This window comes from Bos indicus x Bos taurus, chromosome 10 (assembly GCF_003369695.1).
Source record: "Bos indicus x Bos taurus breed Angus x Brahman F1 hybrid chromosome 10, Bos_hybrid_MaternalHap_v2.0, whole genome shotgun sequence".
Classification (NCBI taxonomy): Eukaryota; Metazoa; Chordata; class Mammalia; order Artiodactyla; family Bovidae; genus Bos; species Bos indicus x Bos taurus.
The window spans coordinates 83,052,392-83,069,524 of NC_040085.1; positions in this window are offsets into that span (position 1 = coordinate 83,052,392).

Below are 17,133 nucleotides of genomic sequence, written 5' to 3' on the forward strand. Positions count from 1 at the left end.
TAAATCATCTGCATAGTCATTAATTGTGTGTACTCGTTGCACACCATTGTGGTTATCTGGGCCATGAAGATTCTTTTTGTACAGTTCTTCTGTGTATTCTTGCCACCTCTTCTTAATATCTTCTGCTTCTGTTAGGTCCAGACCATTTCTGTCCTTTATTGTGCCCATCTTTGCATGAAATGTTCCCTTGGCATCTCTAATTTTCTTGAAGAGATCTCTAGTCTTTCCCATTCTATTGTTTTCCTCTATTTCTTTGCATTGATCACTGAGGAAGGCTTTCTTATCTCTCTTTGCTATTCTTTGGAACTCTGCATTCAGGTGGATATATATTTCCTTTTCTCCTTTTGCTTCTCTTCTTTTCTCAGCTATTTGTAAGGCTTCCTCAGACAACCATTGTGCCTTTTTGCATTTCTTTTTCTTGGGGATGGTCTTGATCCCTGCCTCCTGTACAATGTCATGGATCTCCATCCATAGTTCTTCAGGCACTCTGTCTATCAGATCTAATCCATTGAATCTATTTCTCACTTCTACTGTCTAATTGTAAGGGATCTGATTTAGGTCATACCTGAATGGTCTAGTGGTTTTCCCTACTTTCTTCAATTTAAATCAGAATTTGGCAATAAGGAGTTCATGATCTGAGCCACAGTCAGCTCCTGGTCTTGTTTTTGCTGACTGTATAGAACTTCTCCATCTTTGGTTGCAAAGAATATAATCAATCTGATTTTGGTATTGACCATCTGGTGATGTCCATGTGTAGAGTCTTCTCTTGTGTTGTTGGAAGAGGGCGTCTGCTATGACCATGCATTCTCTTGGCAAAACTCTGTTAGTCTTTGCCCTGCTTCATTCCGTACTCCAAGGCCAAACTTGCTGTTACTCCAGGCAGCTCTCCTCTGTGCCTGAGTGCTGAATTGCTTTAGTCGTGTCTGACTCCTTGCAACCCTATGGACTCTAGACTGCCAGTCTCTTCTGTCCATGTGATTCTCCAGGCAAGAATATTGGACTGGGTTGCTGTGCCCTCCTCCAAGGGATCTTCCTGACTCAGGGATTGAACCCACATCTCTAATGTTTCCTACATTGGCAGGGGGGTTCTTTACCACCATTACCACCTGAGAAGCCCCTAGCTCTCCTCTGCTCTGGGTAAATGTCTGGTTTTCCCTTGCCTTGGGGCAGTCAAAAAGATGGGCTGAGAGAGATGACAATTTTCAAAATAGCACCAGTTAAATATATTAGCATTTATCCTTTCTGAAATAATGAATAAATAGGTTCTTAATAAATATGTATTAATAATTCAATGCAATTATGAAAGAAGACCAGATCCATCAATAATTAGGACCTAGGGTTCATTTTTCCATCACTGTCCACCCCCAGGTCTACTCTATTGATGATGGTCTCCTTGCTGGCCTCTGGGACAATTATTGAGATCCTCACAGGCCAGATAAAGCTTTATTAATGCAAACATACTGGCAGCCTCTCGTATGTCCTGAGTGGTGATTTAGCACCAGAAATTGATATCTTGGTCCCCAATCTGGTCAATCCCTATTTTGTCTCCAGCAGATGTAGATAATAACTTGGGGAAAAGGGAGTTGGGAGCTGGCTTGGTTCTGGAATCCTTCTAGACCAAGAAGATAAATTACCCTTTCCTAACTGAGCAGTCAGATTCTCTGTAGACTCCTTCAACCAGTTCTCCAGTTCCAAAACTCCTTTCGCTTCTCTTCGTGGGGCTTGTACTTTGTTGGGATCCAGATTCAACCATTAACATTTATTAAGCCCCTGTTATGTGGAGAAGGAAATGGCAACCCACTCCAGTGTTCTTGCCTGGAGAATCCCAGGGATGAGGGAGCCTGGTGGGCTGCCATCTATGGGGTCACACAGAGTCGGACACGACTGAAGTGACTTAGCAGCAGCAGCATGTGGCAGATGGTATGAAAAGCCATTTTACAAGTATTCTTATTTTGCTCCCACATCAGCCCAGTTCTACATATGATTATGAGTTGAGGTTCAGAGGGGGTTAGTAATGGCTCAAGGTCGTACCAGTGATTAATGGGGAAATGAGATGTAAATATAAAGATTGTGATTTTAAAGTTATATGCGTTTGTTTTATTTATTATCTGTCTCCTCCCATTAAAATGTAAGCTCTGCAAAGGCAGGAACTTAGTCTTGGTCACATTGTATTCCCAGCACCTTCAACCATGCCTTGCAAATAGTAGGTGTTCAGTATGTAGTGGAAAGAGACTGCCTGTGTTAAAATTCTTGTATAGCACTCTTTAGCTGTGTGACCCAGGGCAAGTGAATCAACCTCTCTGTGCCTGCTCTCTCACCTGTAAAATGGCCATAACAACGTGCCTATTTCACTGGTGGTTGTGAGCATCAAGGTGTTTAGAACTTGGTTCATATGCTTAAGAAGTGTTAACTATTCTTAATATTTGTTGAATAAATAAAATGTTTGGGTGCCTATTATGTGCTAGACCTGGGATACAGCAGGAAACAATATGGGCGTGGTCCCAGTCCTCAGGGAACTTGCAGCCTAGGGAAGGACAGGCTGGAACAGAGAGGTAAGTGCTGTGAGAAGGCAGCATAGGATGCAGGGGATGCTAATGAGGGAGGTCAAGGATGGCTTCTGGGAGCCAGGACGTCTCTACCAAAACATGAAGGATGAATGAGCATCCAAGTGGAGGATGGTCGTGGAGGAAAGAGGGCCCAGGAAGAAGGAGAAGAGCACGTGCAAAGGCCCTGGAGGTAAAAACTATCTTCTGTGCCTATCATTTGGAATGCTTTCAGTAGTAAGTAATAGAAAACTCAACTAGAAGTGGTTTTAATAATAAGAAAAATATCATGTCCCTTTCAAGAATAAGAAGTCTAGCTGTAGGCATTCCAGGATTTGTTGATTCTGTGGCTCCAGCGTGTCTCCAGATCTTTTCTCTCCTTCCACCCTACCATCCTTTGTGTCTTGGCTTACCATGTTGGGTTGGCCTCTCCTCAGGGCCTCAAGATGGCCCCAAGGTGGTGTCACATACAGACACCCATATGCCAGTTTTGGAGACGGAAAGAAAGCTTCACCGAAGGGCAGGCTTTCCCCTCAGGTTGCATTGGTCAGGATGGTATCACACACCATTACTAGCAAAGGGAGTGGAATTCCCTTGTTGGCATGAACTGAAGTCAAGATCCATTTCCTAGGGCTTGGGCCAGTCTTCCATAAATCTGTGGTTGCCTGATAATGGAACAAAGTTGGGCTTGCTTTAAGAAGGAGGCTGTAAGGTGGGATGGGAATGCTACTGGATAGGCAGTTAGCAGGAACCCCACCATCCTCTTTGTGTCCTGAGCTGCACTGTTCATGGATCACAAAGGGTACCACTTTGAATCAAGGCAGATGCTGCTGACCTGCAAGAATCTTATCCCCCAGTGAGGGCGAAAGAATGCTCAGATGGTTATAACTGGGGGAAAGAAGACAGCCTCTGCACCTCCCTTTGGACTATGGACAATTAATAGGATTTTTATTTGAGAAGATACATCCTTGCATGTTAGTGGACTTTTGCATACTTTTGAAGCATTTCCCCTGCATCACTCAACCAATTCCTATTACTAACTTTGACTGTGTGGATTACAACAAACTGGAAAATTCTTAAAGAGATGGGAATACCAGATCACCTTACCTGCCTCCTGTGAAACCTGTATGCAAGTCAAGAAGCAACAGTTAGAACGAGACGTAGAATGGACATTCAAAATTGGACTGGTTCAAAATTGGGAAAGGAGTACATCAAGGCTGTATCTTGTTACCCTGCTTGTTTAACTTATATGCAGAGTACGTCATGTGAAATGCAGGGCTGGATGAAGCATAAGCTGGAATCAAGATTGGCAGGAGAAATATCAATAACCTCAGATATGCAGATGACACCACTCTAATGGCAGAAAGCAAACAGGAACTAAAGAGCCTCTTGATGAAGGTAAAAGAGAGTGAAAAAGCTGGCTTAAAACTCAACATTCAAAAAACAAAAATCATGGCATTCAGTCCCATCACTTCAAAGCAAATAGATGGGGAAACAATGGAAACAGATTTTATTTTCTTGGGCTCCAAAATCACTGCAGATGGTGACTGCAGCCATGAAAGTAAAAGATGCTTGCTCCTTGGAAGAAAAGCTATGACAACCTAGACAGCAAATTAAAAAGTAGAGATTTCCTTTACAGACAAAGGTCTGTCTAGTCAAAGCTATGGTTTTTCCAGTAGTATAGATATGACAGCTGGACCATAAAGAAAGCTGAGTGCTGAAGAACTGATGTTTTTGAACTGTGGTGTTGGAGAAGACTCTTGAGAGTCCCCTGGACTGCAAGGAGATCAAACCAGTCCATCCTAGAGGAAATCAGTCCTGAATATTCATTGGAAGAACCGATGCTGAAGCTGAAGCTCCAGTACTTTGGCCACGTGATGTGAAGAGCTGATTCATTAGAAAAGACCCTGAAGCTGGAAAAGATTGAAGGCAGGAGAAGAAGAGGGTGACAGAGGTTGAGATGGTTGGACGGCATCACTGACACAATGGACATGAGTTTGAGCAAGCTCTGGGAGACGGTGAAGGACAGGGAAGCCTGGCTTGCTGCAGTCCATGGGGTCACAGTCAGAGATGACTGAGCAACTGGACAACAAATTGAACCAATTTCTCTTACTAACTTGATGACATGTATAGTTGAGTGTAACTATGTCTATGGGGGGTAAGGTGGGATATAGGGTGGGTAGGAGGAAGAGAAATGTAATGCAATCATGAGATCTTAGATATTCTTGTAGGATTGCTACTCCCTTGCTGTAGAAATCTCTGCCACTCAGATGCTACTTGAATACTGCCATAGACAAGGAGCTCAGTATCTCATAAAGCCTCCTTTCTATTTAGAGTTTAATCTTCTATCCCTTTGTTCTCTAGGTGTTCACTAAGAAAGCGCTTTCCTGTGCCATGATGCTCATCCTTCCGCTAGACACCTGTAGTCCCTCCAGTACCTACAATCTGCGAGTTCACTAATTCACTGGACCCACTGCCCAAACCTGAGAGTCCAGACTTGCTCCTCCCAGTCACCAAGGCCTGCTGAGTCTACTGTGGAAGGCATGCTGCGGCCTTACCTTCTGCTTATTTTTAACTGACTTAGTCCATCTGCTTGGACCCTAGAGCTTCCCTGGTTTCAGGCTCAGAGCACCACACGCCTCTTCAGATCTGTGTTTCTGGCCCTCAGCTTGCTTTAATCAGGCCACGATGACTCTAAGTGTCTCCACTCTGTTCTGCTGTCTCCCCACTCTCAGGCCAGGGAAGTTCCCATGCCCCCACTTCATTTAATCCCCTTATTTAATGAAGGGGGCTTCCCTGATAACTTAGCGGTAAAGAATCTGCCTGCCAATACAGGAGGTGTAGGTTCGATCTCTGGGTCAGGAAGATCCCCTGGAGAAATAAATGGCAACCCACTCCAGTATTCTTCTTGCCTGAAAAATCCCTTGGACAGAGGAGCCTGGAGAGCTACAGTCCATGAGGTTGCAAAGAGCCAGACATGACTTAGCAACTAAAAAACAACAACAATTTAATGGAGGATGGTGAGGGAATAGCGTGCATTTCACTCTAACTCCTTTATCAGTCTTTCTTGCCTTCCCTGTCCTCAGAGCTCACTGCAGATTCCATGTTGAACCTTTCTTGGCCCATGCAGCATAGATGTTGTTGCGGGCCCACCCTCTGGTTTTCCGGTTTCACTCCATCCCCTACCTTTCTGTTTGTCCCCTTCATGGCCAATGATGTGCCTTCCAGAGAGAGTGGGCCAGGGTGACAAGTACAGTCTGGTCCACAAAACAGAGCCAAGCTTCCACACATGGTCCTGTGACCCAGGTCTGCTGCCTTGACTCACCAGCCCTCAGAGATGAGGTAAAGCGCATCCTCCCACCCCGTGCTCTTTCCTGGGAATATCTGGTGAGTGGCATCTTGGTGCGGCATGGCAGTGTCACCAGCTAAGCCAGAGAGGAAAGAGCCCTCCTGCCACAGCCTAGCTTTGTGCCTTGTTTATAGCAATTTTTCATCTCACTTTCTTCTTTTTTCCTGCACTGCTGAAATTTAAATATTTGATGTCATTTCAGTTATTTTTATGACCATTCTCTTTCCCTTCCAGAAACAGAAAGCAAAAGAGCTGCAAAACCCACTGGGGCGTCTGTCTCCCACTTTTAATTCGCCCCCGCGCCTCTTGCATGGCACTAGTAGTAGTAACGGCAGGGGGTTTGGTCCTAACCCCACCGTGCCAGCCCCTCACTGTTATTTCCTCCCTCACCCAGGGTTCTCTGGTGCCCCCAGCCACCCCTGCATGGTTCTCCTAGGCTACGGTGGAGGGGTGGGGGAGGGCAGGATTTCAGGGAGGATCCTAAGTCCTTCTTTGCATCTGGATGGATGAAAGTCTGGTCCTGCGGCATGAATTTTTATTTTCCGTCTGTTAACTCATGGTAGGCAACCCCTTCTAATGATATAGTTTACCTTCGATGAGAACTGCCTCTAAATACTCCTCTTCAAGACCTAGATTCTAAGGGAAGGAGGCTGGATTAGAGGCCCTGGATCTGGGAGCCCCACCCTTGGTTTTTCCCTCCTGATTCAACAAGCTCTCTGTTCATCTGGTCTATGGAGGGAAGGCTGTCTCTGACCCCTACTTCGCGTGGAGATGAGAGACTGCAAGGGAGCAGCTCTGAGCTCTCTAGTGGAAGGGAAGGTGATGACGTTCAGTAAGGTTATTTTGATCACTACTGCTCTTTTTCAGAGCACATTTCCTCTTCCTCTTTGCTTCGTCTAGTAGAAGGTCTTCTGTTTTCTTTTTCACTGGTCTGCTTCCACCATACTGCCTGCATCTCCTGACCCTATGCAAAAAAAAAAAAAACCAAAAACCCCAAAGCCTAAGTGTCCAAGCCCTGGCTGCTCCCCAGTCCCCAGCTGGGCTGAGCTGAGAAGAAGGTGTTACATCTGCTGGTGGTGGGCCTTCTTGCTTTCCTATGCCTCAGTGGCCAGGGAAAGCTGAGGTCCTTTCCCTGGACTACACCCTATGGAAGGGCATACAGGCATTCCCTGGAGTTATTGTGGGTGAGTTTCCAGACCACCAAAGTAAAGCAAATATTGCAATAAATCGAGTCATATGGATTCTTTGGTTTCCCGGTGCATGTAGAAAGTTATGTTTATACTCTACTGTAGTCTGTGAAGTGTGAAATAGCATTATGTCTAAAAAACAATGTACATACCTTAATTACAAAATACTTTAATGCAAAAATGCTAACCGTTGTCTCAATCTTCCGCAAGATGTACTTAATTTTCCAATAGTCACATCCAAGATCACTGGTCACAGGTCATCATAACAAACATAATAAAAATGAGGAAGTGTGAAATATTGTGAGGATTACCAAAATGTGCCACTAAATGAGACATGAAGTGAGCAAAGGCTGTTGGAAAAACAGCACTGATAGACTTGCTTGACACAGGGCTGCTGAAACCTTCAATTTGTAAAAAATGTAATATCTGTGAAGCATAATAAAATGTAGCATGTGTCTTAAGCTAGGATGGTATGTCCTGGTTTTAATGACATTTCCTACAACCTGCCTTACCTTGGTTCTTTCTCACCATAACCCTGTGAAACAGGAATAATAAGGAGGGACATTTAGTTTTCTTTTGGAGAAAACGTAATCGAGGTTCTGAGGGGTTAACTGATGTGCTCAGGTCCACGCCTCTAGTCAGTGACTGAACCTGGAGAGACCCAGGACTCTGTCCTTCACTGCATCCCACTGGCTAACAAGCCTGGAATCTCGAGAGTGGCCTCTGCTGCTTCCCCTGGTGTCTGGCATGGCTTGGCCTTCCTCTCTCCTCATCACTGAAGTTCTGTGTCCCCTATCTTCTCAAGCCCTGAGTCGCAGGCTGGGCAGGTGGGTGTGTGTGCGGGGGTTGGGGGTTGGGCGGAGGGGGCAGGGCTTGGGTTGTTCGCTGTGTGGGTGGAAGGAGGCCGAGGAACACATGTTCCATATTAATCTTTATTTCAATGAAGTTGTTTGAGTTCATACTTTATTGCGGTGCTTTAAAAATAATGTGTTTCTAACGGTGCCCCCGGGGGTAGCACTTGCACTTTTGAGATCCTATTGCTGGAGTGGCTCATGAGACCAACCACAATAATAGAAAATGAGGCACCCCCTGGTGCACCATCTGAATTTATAATGGCAATTTCTATGATGCCCCGAGGCCAGCTCTGTTTGTATTTGAGAACATGCGAGAGCTCGGGGTGGAGGAGGGCTCCTCCCTGCCTGCCCTGGTTTGGTCAGAGCCTCTCTGTAAGGAAAGGTGCTCCTTCAGCCTTCTGCCTCTGACTCTCGTCGCTGATCGCCAGGGAAGGGGCCAGCCCTGCCCCATTTTGGTTCTGGTGTGGGCATGGAGGGGGCGTGGTCTCTTCCTATCTCTCAGCCAAGTGCCCCCTTCCTCCTGCCTCTCCATCCTGTGTGCAGAGCAGAAAGGCCCTCTGGGTTCTCCTGTGCCTTCACCGTCAAAGCGGTGAAATATGAAATGACAACATAATGAAACGAACTTGGTCTCATTAAGATTCCTAATGGCTGTCTTTTTTTTTTCTCTCTTTTTTCCAATTCAGCCAGAGACCCACACCATGGTGCAGATGGCGGAAGTGGGTCAGGGCTGCAGGGGGTGAGGGGAGTGTGGCAGGAGAGGCTTGGAAGAGGGGCCACCATGGTTCGGGGGTGGGACAGCAGCCCGAGGGACAGACTGGGGGGCTTAAGAGCTGAATCATCCCTCAGAATTTCAGGCTTTGGTTTGTGAGGCTGGAAGCATCCCACGCAGCAAGCTTCCTTCGACCCCAGGAGACGGTTTGGGGTGGGGGTTGCACAAAGGCAAGGAATCCCCACTTTCTTCTGAACTACTCAGTGATTTCCCTGCAAATACTTGATGTGAAAAATGAGCAACAGCACCCCCTTCCCTCCATTCAATAAAAGTAAAGCCTCTTTTACAGAGTGCACGAACAGTATTTGCACTTCGCTCATGCGGTCTCCGTGGGGTCGTGTGTGTCATTTGGCTTCATGACAGAGGCTCATAAAGTGTCAGTGCTACTCATTCATCACCAGATATTACTGACCATGGACTGTGTGCCACGCACTGTGAGAGGCCGGAGGGTCAAAGACGGAGGTGACATTTTCCCTGGAGCCCTGGGTGTGTGCCCTGTCATCGCCACCCCACCCCCTTGCTTGCTTTTCTAGTGCAGACAGAGTCTTAGGTCAATTTGTCTGTGAGCTCTGTCCTTCATGGAGGAGTCTTCAGTCACTGGACATTTACTCAGAGGCAAAGTCTAGCCATAGAGTTCTCCCCTTTTGCTGCCTGTTAGGATCATCTAGGTTGCTTTTCAAACATATCGATAGTCGGGCCCAGGGCTAGGGTTGACATCCAGCGTGTATGTGCAGGTAAGGCGTGCTGCCAGCATCCATCTGCCTGCCTGGGCTCATGCCTTACTGGTCAGTAGATATTTTGATCATGATTCCTACTCCAACCCAGACTAATAAAATGAAAATTTCTGGTGCTGGAAGCTTAGTCATAAATGGCTCACTGAAAAGCTTCCCAGGGACTTCTCTGGTAGTCTAGTGGTTAGGAATCTGTCTTTCAATGCAAGGAATGTGGCTTCGATCCTTGGTTGGGGAAGTAAGATTCCACATGCCCTAGAGCAGCTAAGCCCCTGTGCTGCAACTAGAGAGCCGGTGCGCCACAGCTAGAGAGTCCGTGTGCCTCAACGACAGATGCTGCTGCAACCAGCACTGGGTGCTCCAAATAAACAAACGAAAGACGAAAGCTCCCCAGGTGATACTACTGTGCAGCTAGGGGTGGTTTTGTGGGGGCAAGCTCCCTGTGTGGTATGCATGCTTTAAGGCCTGAGTGCCACCAAAGCCTAGGAGCCAATGTTGGGGGGGGGCAGCTGAACTCCCACTCTAATGTCCCACCTGGAGGTCCTGGCTGTAAGGTGATGCCATTGCCAATCAGGGTCACACAAAGCAGAGCTGCTGCTTGGCACAGGGTGACTGAAGGAGAAGCTCTCAGCTTTAGACTGAGAGGCTTCAGAAGGAGGAAGAGACCTTACCCAGCCCTCCACCTTTTACCTACAATGAAATAGGTTCAGATGCCTTCGTGATTTCTGAGGGTGGATGTTCAACACCTGCCCTAGCACCCTGAGGCAGCCTATTTGAGGATCAGTTTTGCAGCTTGGGAATAAGAGACAAGGAGATTGTAAGGACGAGCTTTTTAGCAAGTGCCTCAAGACGGGGGCATTATCAGGCCAGAAGAAACTCTTAAATCTTGACAGTTCAGCAAAGGGTGTGAATTATATGAATAAACGAATTTCCCCCAACACAGTAGTTTTGTTGATGTGGGCTGGCTTTGTTGAGGCCAAGGAAAACCTGTTTCCAGTGGTGCGGTAGCTCTGAGAAGCCTCTAAAGGAGGCCACCCTGTAACTGCAGGTTGCCAGCCTCTCTGGTACTCCTCGGCTCCCCAGCTGGTATGGCTGGCTCATGGTGCCAGTTCTCTAGTGAAGTCTTGACATCCTGACCTCATGATCCTCATAACCCTCTTATCTCAGATGGGCCTCTCTGCACCTACCTGCTCTCTCTCCTGCATTTCCTTGGTAGAGGACCTGAGCTGTCTTGAGATGCCTGCTCTTAGAACCCGTCTCCCAGAACCAAGGATTCAGAAGACCTGGGCCTCCTGCCTGTTCTTCCAGTCCCGCAGTGGCCCTCTGCTGCCCCCACCTGCCACAAGTCCACGCTCACCATAGAAGCCTTGAGGGCTGCCCCACAGGGCTCAGAAACAGGTTTTTTTTGTCTCAAGGGCCAGGCATCATCCCGCATATTGTCACTTATGCTGCTTGATTTAGTCATCAGAATCCTGGGTTAAGTACGTTGCAGATGGGGAAACTGAGGCTCAAGATAGGTAGGCCCCAGAGCGTGAATAAGTAGAGATAAACTGAGCATAATACTTCTTCCACTAATATTGGCTTCTTCTTTAACTTCTTTAGCACTGGCAGTAATGGTGGCCACTGGGGGAAAATGAGAAAGAATCCTGGAGCAGTGGAAAACCTCAGCTTTTAGAAAGTGATCACCGTGAGATGAAAGGGTCATTCAGGATGCAGGACTGTTGCATCTACTAGAGCATGGTGTTACGATCACCTTTTCTTCCTTCTCGCCTCAAGTGCCCTGCCTCTTCCCCATCTTGGGCTGTTGTTCAGTCACTAAGTCATGTCTGACTCTTTGGAACCCCATGGACTGCAGCACACCAGGCTTCCCTGTCCTTCACTATCTCCCAGAGTTTGCTCAAACTCGTGTCTGTTGAGTCGGTGATACCATCCAACCATCTCATGTTCCTCATCTTGTCAGGGGCAGGAAAAGTAATATTCTTGGACTAACCCAGGAGACACAGCCCACTTATATTTCAAGACTCGAGAAGCAGATAGGTGAAAATCAAAGACACAGACCAGTGGGCTGAGCAAGATGGGAAGGTCATAATCCACCCATCAAGATTCAGCCAAGAAATCTGACAGGAACTGAGGGAAGTGTGGGGCGGTATGTGAAGAAGCTAGTGATGGGAGACACATGGAGTAGGGGGACTGGGAAGCGGGAAACAAGGCTCAACACCAGACTCTTCCGAAGGCTGCCAGTGAAGAGGTGGTTCTATCTGAGACTCGACAGCCTTCACTCCCTCCTCCCTTCGGTCAGACTCAATCCTAAGAGTGCTGGATGTGGAAGACACAGGTCTGGAGAACTGAAAATTGCTCCTAGATGGAAGGTTTATGAGTTGTGGCACGCAGGGCTTCCCTTGTGGCTCAGCTGGTAAAGAATCCTCCTGCCATGCGGGAGACCCGGGTTTGATCCCTGAGTTGGGAAGATCCCCTTGAGAAGGAAATGACAACCCACTCCAGCCAGTATTCTTGCCTGGAGAATTCCCATGGACAGAGGAGCCTGGCAGGCTACAGTCCATGGGGTTGCAAAGAGTCAGACATGATGGAGTGACTAAGCACGCACAGGAGGTTTATGAGAAAGGCAGGGGAGGCATTTCTCTGACATCAAATTTATCAACATTCTTCCTGTGAGGAGTTGAGAAATGCCCTGTTCCAAGTGGGAGTATGCTCCCACCTTTGTATAATGGCACACAGAGTGATGCTGAATGTAAACAGCAATACACACGCTGCTGTGTTTAGTCGTGTTCATGTCCACACTCACACATACTCTGAGCTGATGCATCAGCACTCAGCACAGAGGTGCTTTGACGGGTCCAGGACCTGGGGTTTGGTGGGGTAGGAGAGAGTTGGTAGGGAAAAGTATGAATTTTGGGGAGAAAGCTAGAACTTGTAACATCAGAGACTGTAACTCTTAAAAGTCTAGAAATTAAGTTCAGTAAAGTCTGCTAGGGTAGGAAATTTTAAGTTAGCACCTTGGGGTTAAAAGTAGTGTCTGACCATCAGTGGGAGAGATGTCACCAGTCACACAAGTAAGAGTCACTGAGGTATGCTCCATCATGGTCATTGTCGGGGATTGTAGATATAGGCCTAGCCAGGCACGCTAGAGTCTTCAGGTCAATTCTCCCTGCCTCTCCCAGTTGCTAAGCTGGTTGGGGAAAATCAGTACCTGGAAAGACTTGGCTATTCCCAAGTTATTTATAGTACAAACATCCAGTAAAAAGTGACTGAGGAAGATATTCTGGGTTGTGCTTTATATTGTTAATTTTGTTTAATCATGCATGTACTCAAATGTATTATGTTGTACCTGTGATCAAGAAACAGGTACTGGCATGAATACAAAGATAAAAAAGACTCCTGCTCTCAAGGAGTTTACAGTTTAGAGGGGGAGAGAGATATGCAAGAAAATAGCTCTGATATAAGTTTAAAATAGCCTGTTGTGAAGACAAACGTGAAAAAGTGAATAGTAATTGTGTGAGAGACAGGGGTTAGGGTCTTGGAAGAGGTGGCCTTTGATCTGGGCCTTGAAGTGTGAGTATGATTTTAATTGGGTGGGGAGGTAGCGAGGAGAAAGGAGTCAGGAGGGAATTTTTGGAGGAGGGGACAGTGTGAGTAAAAACACGGAGGTGTATACGTATGTCGCAAGTCTGAGAAAAGGCAGTTGATCCAGTGTGGCTAGAATTTAGGGGGCTGCTAAGGAGATGAGACTGGAAATACTATCCAGGTAATAACATAATCCTCTTGCTTAAACTAGTGAGTGGGTGAGAGACCTAGACGGTCTAGGTCTAGATATGATACATTATTTAAACACACACATTTGTTTCTACACATTTTCCTTTCCCTCTTCCTCTTGCAGCCATACAACTCTATTCTTTGTGAGAATGTGTATGCTTTTTTGTGCCTGTAATCGCACATACTATTTTCTTACCCAAACACCTGTATTCTTCTACCTGGCCTCCAGTGTGTGTACCTCCTCACAGCAGCATGGTGGAGAATGTAGGGGACCAAGTGACCATTAAACATCATTGAACGTGGTAGGAGGTAGCAGAAATGGATTGCAAATCAGGTGCAAAGCGATGCATTCTGGAAGTTGGCTAGAATAATTTCAGACCCCAGACCTCCTGCTGAAGTGAAAAATGACATTTATAGGAGGAAAACTTAGAATTAATCCTCCAAAATGATGGTAAAGTGAATTCTTCCCTGGCTCTGCTGTGATTGTTCTTCCTCCCACTCTGTCGCTCCTTATTATTGTAATGCGTTCTGCTCTCCAAAGTGGATAAAGTCACCATTCAGATAAGATCAGTTTTGTCTGGTTGCAGCCGCGTTGATCCGATCACAGTTTGGACTGCGGGTTTTGAATTCACCTTGGGCATTTAACTTTGGTAGTGAGGAGGGGGAAAGGGAAATAAAAATGCCGATCTGGCACAAAGTAGCTGTAATCATTAGTCAGTTGTCTTCAGGCCCACCCTGAGCCATACCGCTGGATAGTGGATTATTTGGCTATTTCTTTGACTTTGGGGCACTTTTTACCCCAGTCGCCTTTTGCCCCATTCCAATATTTGAATTGCAGTGGAGGTGGTTTACTAGGGGTCATCAGTCTGCAATTCCTGGTGGAGTTTTCAGGGACTGTGAAAAGTCAGGTCCCTCACAATGGCCGAACAGCCTGGGAGCTCTCCGTAGTGCTGAGAAATCTGACGCAGCCTGGAGGGATGCTGTTGGGAGCTCTCCGTGGTGCTGACAAAACTGAGGCAGCCAGGAGGGATGCTGTTGGGAGCTCTCCGTGGTCCTGAGAGCAATATACTTTTGTAAGGGAATTTGAGGAGAAACTGTCCACAAACAGCTGTAATAATGATTGCCCCATGGGAGGGCTGAGATAAAACTAGAGTAGCAAGCATTTGAGGACTTGCTGAACGAATATCCACCCTAAAAACTACTACTTTCACATTTCTCTTATTTTATGGTGTCAACTGACTGTTTTTAGAATGCTTCATTTATTTAGCTTTCTTCCTAGTGGTGGTGAGAAAAGAGGCAGATGCTTATATTAATTATAGGGTGTATGTTATTGTCCACCTGAAGCACAAAACACAATGAAAGAACCAAAATTCACTTATTCCACAAATATTGTGGGTGAACCTTTTATATGCTAGACAATGTGCTAGATGTTGAGCCTAGGACAGACTTATAGATCACACAGGAATTAGGTGAGCTGTGACTCCAGAAAGTCTGCCTACCCCCCTAACAAGTACTGATATATGGCAACTGACAACTCTGGACTTCAGGTGGTGGTTAGAACCAAGAAGAAACCTGGGGAAAAGTCATGGGAATGTTGGGGCTCCTTTTGTGCTTCTATGAATTATTGTGTGACTTGAGTAGGTTCTAAAGGAATCAGAGGCCTCTACAAGTCTATATGAATCTAAATCTCCATCTCTGACTTTGTTAAAAAAAGAAAGAAAGAAAGTATCTTTAGACTGGAATCAGCTTCCTGCTGGGATCTGAATCCCTCAGTTTGCACAGGGATCTCTGTACTGACTGCCCTGATAAGTGTGCAGGGAGCATGCCTGATGCTGACATGTGCATGGGTGTTCATAAAAGGATGCACCTGGCAATATGATGACAATACTTACACAGCACATACTATATTCTGTGACTTGTTATGAGTGCTTTACATATATTTAATTGCTTAACTATCACAACAACATTTTGAAGTAGACACCCTTATTATAAGTATTTTATAAATCAGAAAAGTGGAGCACAGAGAAGTTATATAACATGCTAAAGGTCACACAGATGGTAAATTGCAAGATTTGAGAGTAGTCTGCTTCTAGAGTCCATTCCCTTAATCACTGTGCTATAAAAACCTGAAGCTTACAACTTCCTGGGAAGTGGTTACATGTTCCCTGAGGTCAGAAAAATATTTGGGTGACTTGATTTTCCCCTGCTGTCATGTCCTTCCTCTAATAAAGGCCTCCCACCTCTTTCTATAGATTGACTTCTAAGTATGATGCACCTTAATGTCATTTCTGAAATTTTACTTACTTTTTAGCTGGAATTTTACCAAGTAATATTTGTCCTATCACTCTGAAAAAAAAAATTCATTCATGATGGAATACTTCTTATCAATCAAGAGTCAGACAAAAATTTTTTCAGAAAAGCCTTCCCTGACCATCCAGTCTAAAACACTCTAGTTTCCCCTAGCCACTTTTATAAAATTCTTTGATTTTACTTTTCTTTCCCACTAGTTTTCACTCTTTGAAAGTGTCTCATGTATTTGTGTGCTCTATTATTTTCTATTCCTCATCCCTACTAGAATATAAGGTACATGAAGACAGGAGATTTGTTTGTCTTTCTTACTACTGTATTCTTTCTAATTGGAATATGACATGATCAGTAAACAAATCTATGCCCAAGAATAATATGGTGGCCTCTTGGAGGAGAATCCAGAGAAAGGGAGAGAGTTAATAAAGTCCCGTGTATGAGGAGAAATTTGCAAGCACAAATTTAAAAGGAAAAAAGTCAACATACAGCTTAAAAAAAGAGACCTAAATGGAGAACCACTTCTGATCAGCAAGGGTCACCAGCTCCTGGAACACAAAGCAAAGAGGTGTTGGGAGCTTTATTTGTAAGCCTGGTGTGTCTCCCCTTCCAGTAGAGTTGCTGTTCGTGTTAATTCACACTGAAGATTGGCATGAAGGAAGATGGGGTGTGATTTAGGAGACTGAGGTAGTTAGCTTGGCCTATGAGCATTTTTTTCTTGACTTTTCCAGGAAGTAAAAGGGGTACCTTCTCTCCTCAGCCCCCCACTTTGTCCATCCCCACAACATGGTCTTCATGTGCTTCAGACCTAAGCGGTAGTACTAAGAGGAGGTGGGGGTCATCGGTTTTTGAAGTGACCTACACTTGTTACATGAATTAGAAGATAAATTAGAGAAAAGGTGATGGAACATGGAAGAGCTAAATGGAGAGTTAATCTTCAAAAACTAAAAATGTGCAGCTATCGATATATTTCAATGCTTCTGAGGTGATTTACCCAAATTTGGTTGATTTTCTAGACTTTTAATTTTCTTCCCAGTGTTTGGCATTGATAGGGCCAACTTACTATCAGAGGCTGCAAAGCAGAGAGAAGACTTGAACCAGTTAATCCAGAATTTAGAGGCTGATGCATCAGAGCATTTGGAGAGGGGAGAGGTTGATTCCCTGGTCCCCATAGTTACATGACAAATTTTTACATTTTGGGATTTTCTTAGTCAACAATTGCCTAAAATCTATTTTCACCTCCAGTGTGTATAGGGTATTAATCACTGAAATCTGTTTTTCACACTTACCCTTCACACAGGGTTCTAGTTTCCTTCCAGAGAAACCTTTGGTAAAAAACTTTTGTTTCCTAACACCTGTATTTGCCACATATCCAATAAGGAGTAAAGAATGAAAAGGGTAGGAGGGTCTTCTCAAGGAGCTGTAGACAGGGAAAGGGAGTGTCAGAGAAGGGGAGAACTACTGATTAGAACAGAGAGGAAGAAAATAGAAAATCTCTATTAAAATGAAGGATCTGGGGTTTGGCTCTTTGGGTCAATACCTTTGGGGGTGCAGAGAAGAAAGGGAAGTACACAGGTATGGAAACCAGAATGCCCTAGATCAGAATTGCTTCCCTGAATCTCTTTTTC